Source organism: Pocillopora verrucosa, chromosome 3 (assembly GCF_036669915.1).
Source record: "Pocillopora verrucosa isolate sample1 chromosome 3, ASM3666991v2, whole genome shotgun sequence".
NCBI classification, from domain to species: Eukaryota; Metazoa; Cnidaria; class Anthozoa; order Scleractinia; family Pocilloporidae; genus Pocillopora; species Pocillopora verrucosa.
The window spans coordinates 24,501,818-24,509,798 of NC_089314.1; the positions used below are offsets into that span (position 1 = coordinate 24,501,818).

Here is a 7,981-nt window from a genome sequence, read left to right on the forward strand (position 1 = left end):
CACGATGCCTTCACAAGGGCGCAACAAGCTCTTTGAGAATATACCAGAATGAAGTATTTTTTACCATTCACATGCATGGCCACTTTCTGTGTTGTTTTTCTCGAGTACATGGCAGCACTGCTCAAATTTACTGAGCTGCTTTGCCGGCGGTGATCTGAATTATCTAATTGTTTCTGTTATAGGTACAACAAATCAACATAGGAGGCAACTCTTTATCAAAACAATTTTAACATGGCTTAGTCATACGCGAAATAACTTTCAACTTCTTTCTACTTCCCCTTTTGCAGGAAAAACAAAACAAATAATTGCAAACAAAAGCTGGATGATATGCTATCAGGCAATTCTGATAATTTGAGCTTTGTTAGCTTTTTCCCTACATTTTCAGAGTCTTAAAGTCATAAGTTTGTTTCTGAACTATTTTTTTATGAAGCTCTGGAAGCCCCTCATGATCACATGAGGTTAATGAAGCTCCCCAAGTTGCAAGCTCACCCAAAATTAAAGCTCTTAATTATTATAATTATAAAGATCAGGTTACAGTAGTTAATAAACAGTTGTATGACAACAATTTAATTATCTGTTTTTGTTGCACAATTCTATCTCAGAAATGCGACACATGTGGTGGCCAGAATTACAATGCAGCCAAGCGTTGCAAGGTGGAAGGGTGTGGGGCCAAAATAAATATTAAAACCTTTGACTGGGAAAAACTTGCCAAGAAAAAGAAAACACATGTCACTCAACAAAGGAAACTTTTGGAGTATCGGGTAATTACTGCAATGAATGACAAGTGGATTTGTTATGTTCATCCTTTAACTGCATGTAGCCTACATAACTAATGTAACAATGCATGCATGCTTCATCAAAGCTGTGAGCTGAGTGAAAATTCTAAACACACTCTGAGCCTTATATTCAATACCTTTTAATTAATATCTTTGCTTGTGGATTACTCTGCTTGACTCCTTAAAAACTGTTGGTATATAATAATGTCCCCCCTTTTTTTTCTTGATGAACACTTTCTTTGTCAATTCCCAACAGACTGTAGGAATGAAAGGAAAAGACTTTTGATAACCAGGGAGTCTAATGATAAAAAAAATCCATTTTAATACTAGGTGGCACCCTGTTGTGCATGCAAATTGCTCTTGTGTCTCTCGCTTAATTACCACTGATATATGAGATAAGTAATTTGCATTTTTGGCAGACTGCAATTTGCTGTTATGTGACTTATATGGCCATATTAACATTCAGAATGGGTAACTGCTGCATGTGTATGCAAAGCCATGTAATAAATTGTACATACTTAGCAAGGGGATGATTCATGTCACCTGATGCCATGAGTGCATGGCCCATTAGATGACATGATCACCGTAGTATTTTTTAATATAATTCCTCCTTTACTTTTCAGTTATTTTATAACGATAAATTACACACCTATTTCTATAAATGTTGCACCTGTGATCCATGATGCATGTTCCATGTTGAAAGCCAGCGGTGCACTGTGATAGACTTTGTTTGTAAGCGGTTTGTTCCACCGAGTTCAAACCAAAGTAATGATCATGATACTAATGATGATAACCATACTGTGAAATGTAAAATATTTATGGAATTCTCAGTTTTACTCCAATTAAGACCTTTTCCTAATTTTCTAGGATCTTTAATACATATATCTGTAAGTGACATATTTCTTGTTGATTGAATTTCAGGCAAATGTTTTATACCAACATCATGGTTGGGATGTTGTTGTTCTATACTTCAACAGACATGGCAAAGGTACATCTGTACACACTTACGGCACACCTGGTGCTGGCCAAAAGTTTGTTGGAAAAAACACACAAAATGCATCAAAATATGGTCTTGTGACTACAAGACTTTACAAACAGTTTTCCAAAGGTAAGTGCAACTGACAATCACCACTATATTCGTTGTCTTGATAATCTTATGATTAAAACAGTACATTCCACCCAAAAGATCTTTCCATCCTGATCCAATAAAATTTCTTGTGCTCTTTTGCAACATGTCATAACACATGGTTTGTGGCAAAATTTTCCAAATGGTTTTCCTAAGGAAATAGAAAACCTCATAAATATACAAGGTAAAAAAACACTAGTCGTTTTACTCAGTAAGATCATTATACGCATGAAGTCTAAGAAGTCTGGCCAAATTTTTCATTGTATTTGACATTATTGTCAATTTAGGCTGAGAGATTGTTAATCATTATAACCATAATGATGGTGATGATGACTGGGGGATTACCAAAAAAGATGGGATGTGTCATTAAGTATACATTCAATATTTGTTTGAGTTTATTGTGAAAAAGCTAACAAACTGATAGCAGAATTCATTTATATAGTGAAACATGTGTATCCCTATCGCTGTAATCTCAAATTCAAACTCTTTGATTTTAATGTGTATCACAATTTGACTGTAACTAACATATTAGACCCTTCTTAAATTTGCTTTGCATATTTTTCGGTATTTAATTTCTGCCAGAGGGTTCTTTCACATGTAGTTTAATGCATTTGATCTATGTACTAAAAGTTTTCTGTTTTACTAAGAGTGATCAGGATTAAATAAAAAAATCTGTCTCCATTATAGAGTTTCATGGCAGTGAACACACGATTGATGACGAGCCAGAGGATCCGTCCATAACTGTTTCCGTCAAAAATGGCACAATGTCCGTTGTTTGTACGGGTGTGAAGCAAGTATCACAAGATGGGAATGAGGCTAATGAAAGTCAGGAATGTAGTGCTGAACAACCACAGCAGATGGTTGGTGTGGGTGGTGCCACAATCATCAGTCAGGTCCCGGCAGATATTGCACAAGAACAGCAGTTGGATGGTGTGGGTGAAGCAACAACTAGCAATCAGGTTGTGGCACAGAGAGCTGGGCCTGAACAGGTTGATGAGGATGGTAGTCGGGGAGGTGGAGCTAGGCATGGGCAGCTGGATGATGGTAGTAGTTGGGCAGGTAGAGCTTGCAGTGGCCAGGTTGATGAATGTGGTAGGGTGGCTGGTGGAGCTGGGCCTGGACAGTTAGATGACAGAAGTGGCCTTTGGCAGGTGGTAGACACTGTTAGTCAGGCAGGTAAAGCTGGAAGTGACAAAGTACATGAGGGTCAGACTCTGGCAGGTAGAGCTGGACGGGGGCAGGTGGATAATGGTAGTAATCAGGCATGCAGAGTTGGGCATGATCAGGGGGATGATGTTGGTAGTCGGGTAGGTGGAGCTGGGCGTTGTCAAGTGAATGGTAGTTGTAGTCGGGCAGGTGGAAATCAAAATGGGCAGGTTGATGATTGTGAAGGCAGGGGAGTTGTGGCTGAGCGGGAACAAGTACCAGTGGGGAAAGAGAGCGACGCAGTTGCCTATGTCGTTGATGGCGAGATTCTTTCTGTTGGCATTGTGGACAGAAATCGTGATACTCTTCACGGTCATAAAATTGAGAGAGGGATGGTCTGTGTTTTGATAACATAACTCACAAAGCCCCTTGTCCCTGCACCACTTATTTTAGGAGATCCCGATGAAAACCGCCACTTGCAGAAAGGAATGTTCTTCGTTTTACCTGCTGTTCATTTGTTCAAGTGTGAGAAGTACATTGCGGGTAAAAAAGTTGTCTTACGTAAATATATCTGCAGCAACAATCTTGGACAAAACTAATTGTGACAAACACATTTCATACATGATTTTTTCGCTAGTGTCTATAGTACTGGAAAACGGATAAGAAGTATTTATTCCCTATCCTTCTACTCAATGGTGTTTCTTAGGGTTTGCGATCCACCAGGCTTTGTTTTCACTGCACGACAACGTTAACAACCTTGAAATGGGGAAACCCGTAAGGAGGGGGGGGGGTTTGAAAAAGTGAACTGTTGTACCTTAATAAGTGGAAATGTGGCCAAGTATCTCAACAGTTGCGTCCAAGATTGTAGCTTGTTTGGTTTGAAACTGTAACAAGTGGAAGCATATTGTAAAGCGCTTTACTTGTTGACAGTTTTTTTTACTTTTGCTGTTGCCGACGGTTTTGTTTTTTTAGCTTTAAATCATGCGATTGTTAGCGGGAAAGCGAGTGGCGGAACACAGTGTCAGTGGTTTATTTAAAAAGGCTCGAAGCAATATAAAAGGAAACTCAACATCTTCCAACTTTTCTTTCCTAGTGATAACCTGGCCTTGAGGTGATGTCTCAATTTTTTGTTGCCAGAATTGTGTTTCCTTAGAATCTGGTTTGCAATAAACAGCAAATAATTATAATAAGTTGCAAGAAAGCAATAAATCTCGATTAAAGATAATGTTACTGAAGTATTAAAATAGTTTGTACTGTTTTAAAAAACGAACATTATCCCTCCCTTGTTCAAGTGATGGATATTGTCAACTGCGGCAAAAAAAAAAATAGTTTCGTCGAACTATTTTCGACTTAAGTCCCGTATTATTATTATTATTATTATTATTATTATTATTATTATTATTATTATTTTCTTCAGTTGCATGCCAAATGCTAGTACATCGTTTGGCCTAAATATATAACCTTTGGGATGCATATGATGAAATCGGGACTCTATTTGACAAAACCGTTTTCTCAGCGTAGTTGTTCATAAAAGACCTTTTCCAACCTTGGCCTAGATATATAGCCTTTGGGTGCGATATGACGTAATACGATACTTAATTCGCTCACAAGTTCAACAAACCTTTTTACAGGTGATGATAGCAAAAGCAAACAAATAGCAGAAATTGGCCCAGATATGGCACCTCTGGGAGGGACCTCATCGTTCACAAACAATCCATCAAACCCGTTTATTAGCGCTAACGATGATAGAACATTTGGTCGCAAAGGGGGGCGCATTTGCATTTATTTGTCTAATTCAACAACTACTGAACATGGAAAGGTATATTTTCTAACTTCCACATACACCTAATTGCAACAACGTTGTCGTAGAAAAAAGGGAAATAGGAATTGGTTTATCCGTCTAAGTTGGCCGCATTTACGTTACATTACATACATTTTCAGAAAACTCACGAGTTTTTCTCTGTTCACATATTCGTGTATAGTAAGATAAATTCATTTACGTGTGTGTTAAGGCCGTTTCTTCAGGCGAATTTCAAAGTTGTATTTATAATGCCTAACTTTAATTCCTATTTGCTTTTTAACCTTTTTCTTTTTTCTTTGATAATGTCATTGCAACTGACTGTAATATTGCCAAATGCCACAAAAGACATGATTACACTAGACAAAAAGATCCCACCAAACAAGAAAGAAATTAACGGGTATTTTGAGCAAGTGGTACAGGACGGCAAGGATGGAAGTGGATTATATTGCAATTAATTTTTTGACAGGAATCCTTTATACCATCTGTTGCTTACCATCTGTTAGCCTTTCTTTCTATCTGTTGATACTTCTTTGCTTTCACCACTTTTAGCATTTTTCTCCTATCCTAGTGCAACACAATAGCATCACAATTAAAGCAAGCTGTAGGCTATGCGTATAAAGTTATATATATCTTGCGTGCAATTGTCCCTTAAGGTCGCGGTGGATACCTTGACCATGAATATATTCATTAGGCAAAATATTGGCAGGGGTATCACTTTTAAATTCCTAATATCATGAACAGTTCAAAGCCGATTTCGTCAAAACTTAGCAGACATATTGAAGAATTATCAAAGTGCATAAGCATTGTTTTATATTGAGTGGATGGCGTCTGAGGGCAATGCAGACAGCAACTTAAATTAAATTTGTTTTAAATGTGATTTTGTGTCCAGGTTTTCACCCCGAAGACGAAGACACAGACACAGAGAAACTTGATTTAACCACTGAGTGATCTATCACAACATCTATTGTGTCAAGTCAGAGCCCGATTTTTTAATTTCAAGTTTCTTTAAAAGATATTTGCCTTTAAAGGCGCAAAATTTATGATGCGAGAATTTAAAGGCTTCAATCTTACCTTCTAAGGCTTATTTTGAAAATTCGGCCTCTGATATAACAATCTACAATATGTCTAGTTTATCCCCTTGCCGTGCCAGCTCGTGAAATTCTCTGTCCGCGCTATATTCTTGGACACAAAATTGCTTGTTTTTACGCTTCCGAAGGCTTTCCGAGCAAACACGAGGGAGCTGATTAACTCAAATTGTGATTATGGTAATTTTGGTAAAATTTTGCTGCACGGACCAAACCAAGATAAGTGCACGCAGAAATCGGCAATACTTTGAAATTCGCTGCACATATTAATAGAATACACCACTGCACGGCGTTTTGAGAGTAGTAGCTGAATACATACAGTAAGGATTTTTTTTATCAACTCATACTTTATTCCTACTACCAGTATTAATTACACGGTAAATCATACAAAATAAAGACTACTTTCGCTTGGAAATTAAAATAAGATTTCATTATAGCCGTATGCGAATATGGCCCAATATTGGATAAAACGCGTCTACTATGCTACCCTTTCGCAGCAAATATTCCAAAATTAAGACCATTTCGTAAAAAATTAAAATTAAGTTTTTCACAAAAACGCAAGCGAATATGGCCCAATCAGTGGATGAAGGGCATCTACAATGCTTCCATTCCACGGCAAATCACACAAAATCAAGACTACTTTGCACGGAAATCAAAATAAGATTTGATTATAGCCGTTGAGATTTATATAGCGCAAGTTCTATATACCCTCACAGATAGAAGAGAGCTGAGAAGGCTATAATTTTGTTCCTGCCAAAGCCAGTAAATTCTTTGATAACAATTTTAGTATCCTAAATTAATGCTGTTTTTAAAAGTGTATTCTTTAATTTAACTGTTTCATCATGTAAACCAAATAAACTACCGAATTTTGTTAAGTTTATCATATTGGAGGTGTAAAGATATACACATGGGTATAGAAAACAAGTTTGTTCTGGTCATTACAGCAAAATCTTAAAAAAGTTGCACTGCCACCCAATTCTTTAGACATTGATTCCTGTTCGGACAGCGGTGTGGATCCGCCATCATCCTCAGCTGAAACAAGTATGAATTTTTTTGTCATCTGTTATTATTATTATTATTATTATTATTATTATTATTATTGTTATTGGCCGTTTTTATACTAGAGACGCATTATCCGTCTGGACGAACTTGGGCAAACATTTGTAGTTCGTCCGGTTATGCGTCTCTCGTGTAAAGACGGGCACAAGGTGCATTATACGTCTAGAAGAACTTTCATTTGAAATGCGTCTTGAACGACGCACTTCGAAAGGTAGTTCGTCTGGACGCATAATGCATCTTTGTGTGTAAAGACGGGCAACGGAAGAATAACGTTAAGAAATGAGACCGTGTCGGAAAAAAGCCAGCGGTTATCCGCCCAAGAAAACAACATGGCGGAGTCAAGTACAAAAGAGCGAAGTTGACCATGGACAGAAACAGAGCTCAAGTACTTCGCCCTTGTTCTGGCAGACGAAACAAACGAGTTTGCTTACAAACTGGACATGCTTGCGTTGAAGAAGACTGCAAACAAACCTGTCTTCGAGGATATAAAGAAAGCCTTTGAGGAGCGCATATCCTCCAAAGAATTTAAAGAAGAAAATGACAGAGAACATCGTCAGTCTAAATCGAAAAAGGCTTTAACTCATCTGAGAATAGATGTTGAAAAGCTTCGGGTGAAATTTAAGTGGATAAAAGATCAATGGCGTAAATACACGGATCGCATCAAGAAAGGTAGTGGTAAGTCAGCAGTTGAAGAGCGTGAGCGGTACAAAATCATAAATCCAATTTTTTTCGGACACCCACGGTAACCTGGAAATTGCTTCCAAAGCAAGAGATGTTTTGTCTCATGAGAATTCAGACACAAACAGTGACGAAGAGCAGACAGAAACAAGTCATAGCAGTTATCAGGAAGATGATGGTGAGGAAGAGTTAACCTCCGCAAGTGAGAGTGGAACCAAAGGTGTTAAAAGGAAAGTTTTAACAAATTCATTGGACGTAAAACCATTAGATCGTAACAAACGAGTAAGAAGTCAGTCCCAGGCCATAAATG

The 7,981-nt window shown here is 37.8% G+C and overlaps 1 long non-coding RNA gene across 1 annotated transcript; it reads left to right on the forward strand.

Annotated features, from left to right (window-relative positions):
- Positions 1 to 623: 623 nt before the first annotated feature.
- Positions 624 to 2,665, forward strand: LOC136279440 (uncharacterized). The gene is made up of 3 exons (XR_010716866.1): positions 624 to 761; positions 1,698 to 1,884; positions 2,590 to 2,665. It is a non-coding gene; the product is annotated as an uncharacterized lncRNA (long non-coding RNA).
- Positions 2,666 to 7,981: the final 5,316 nt, after the last annotated feature.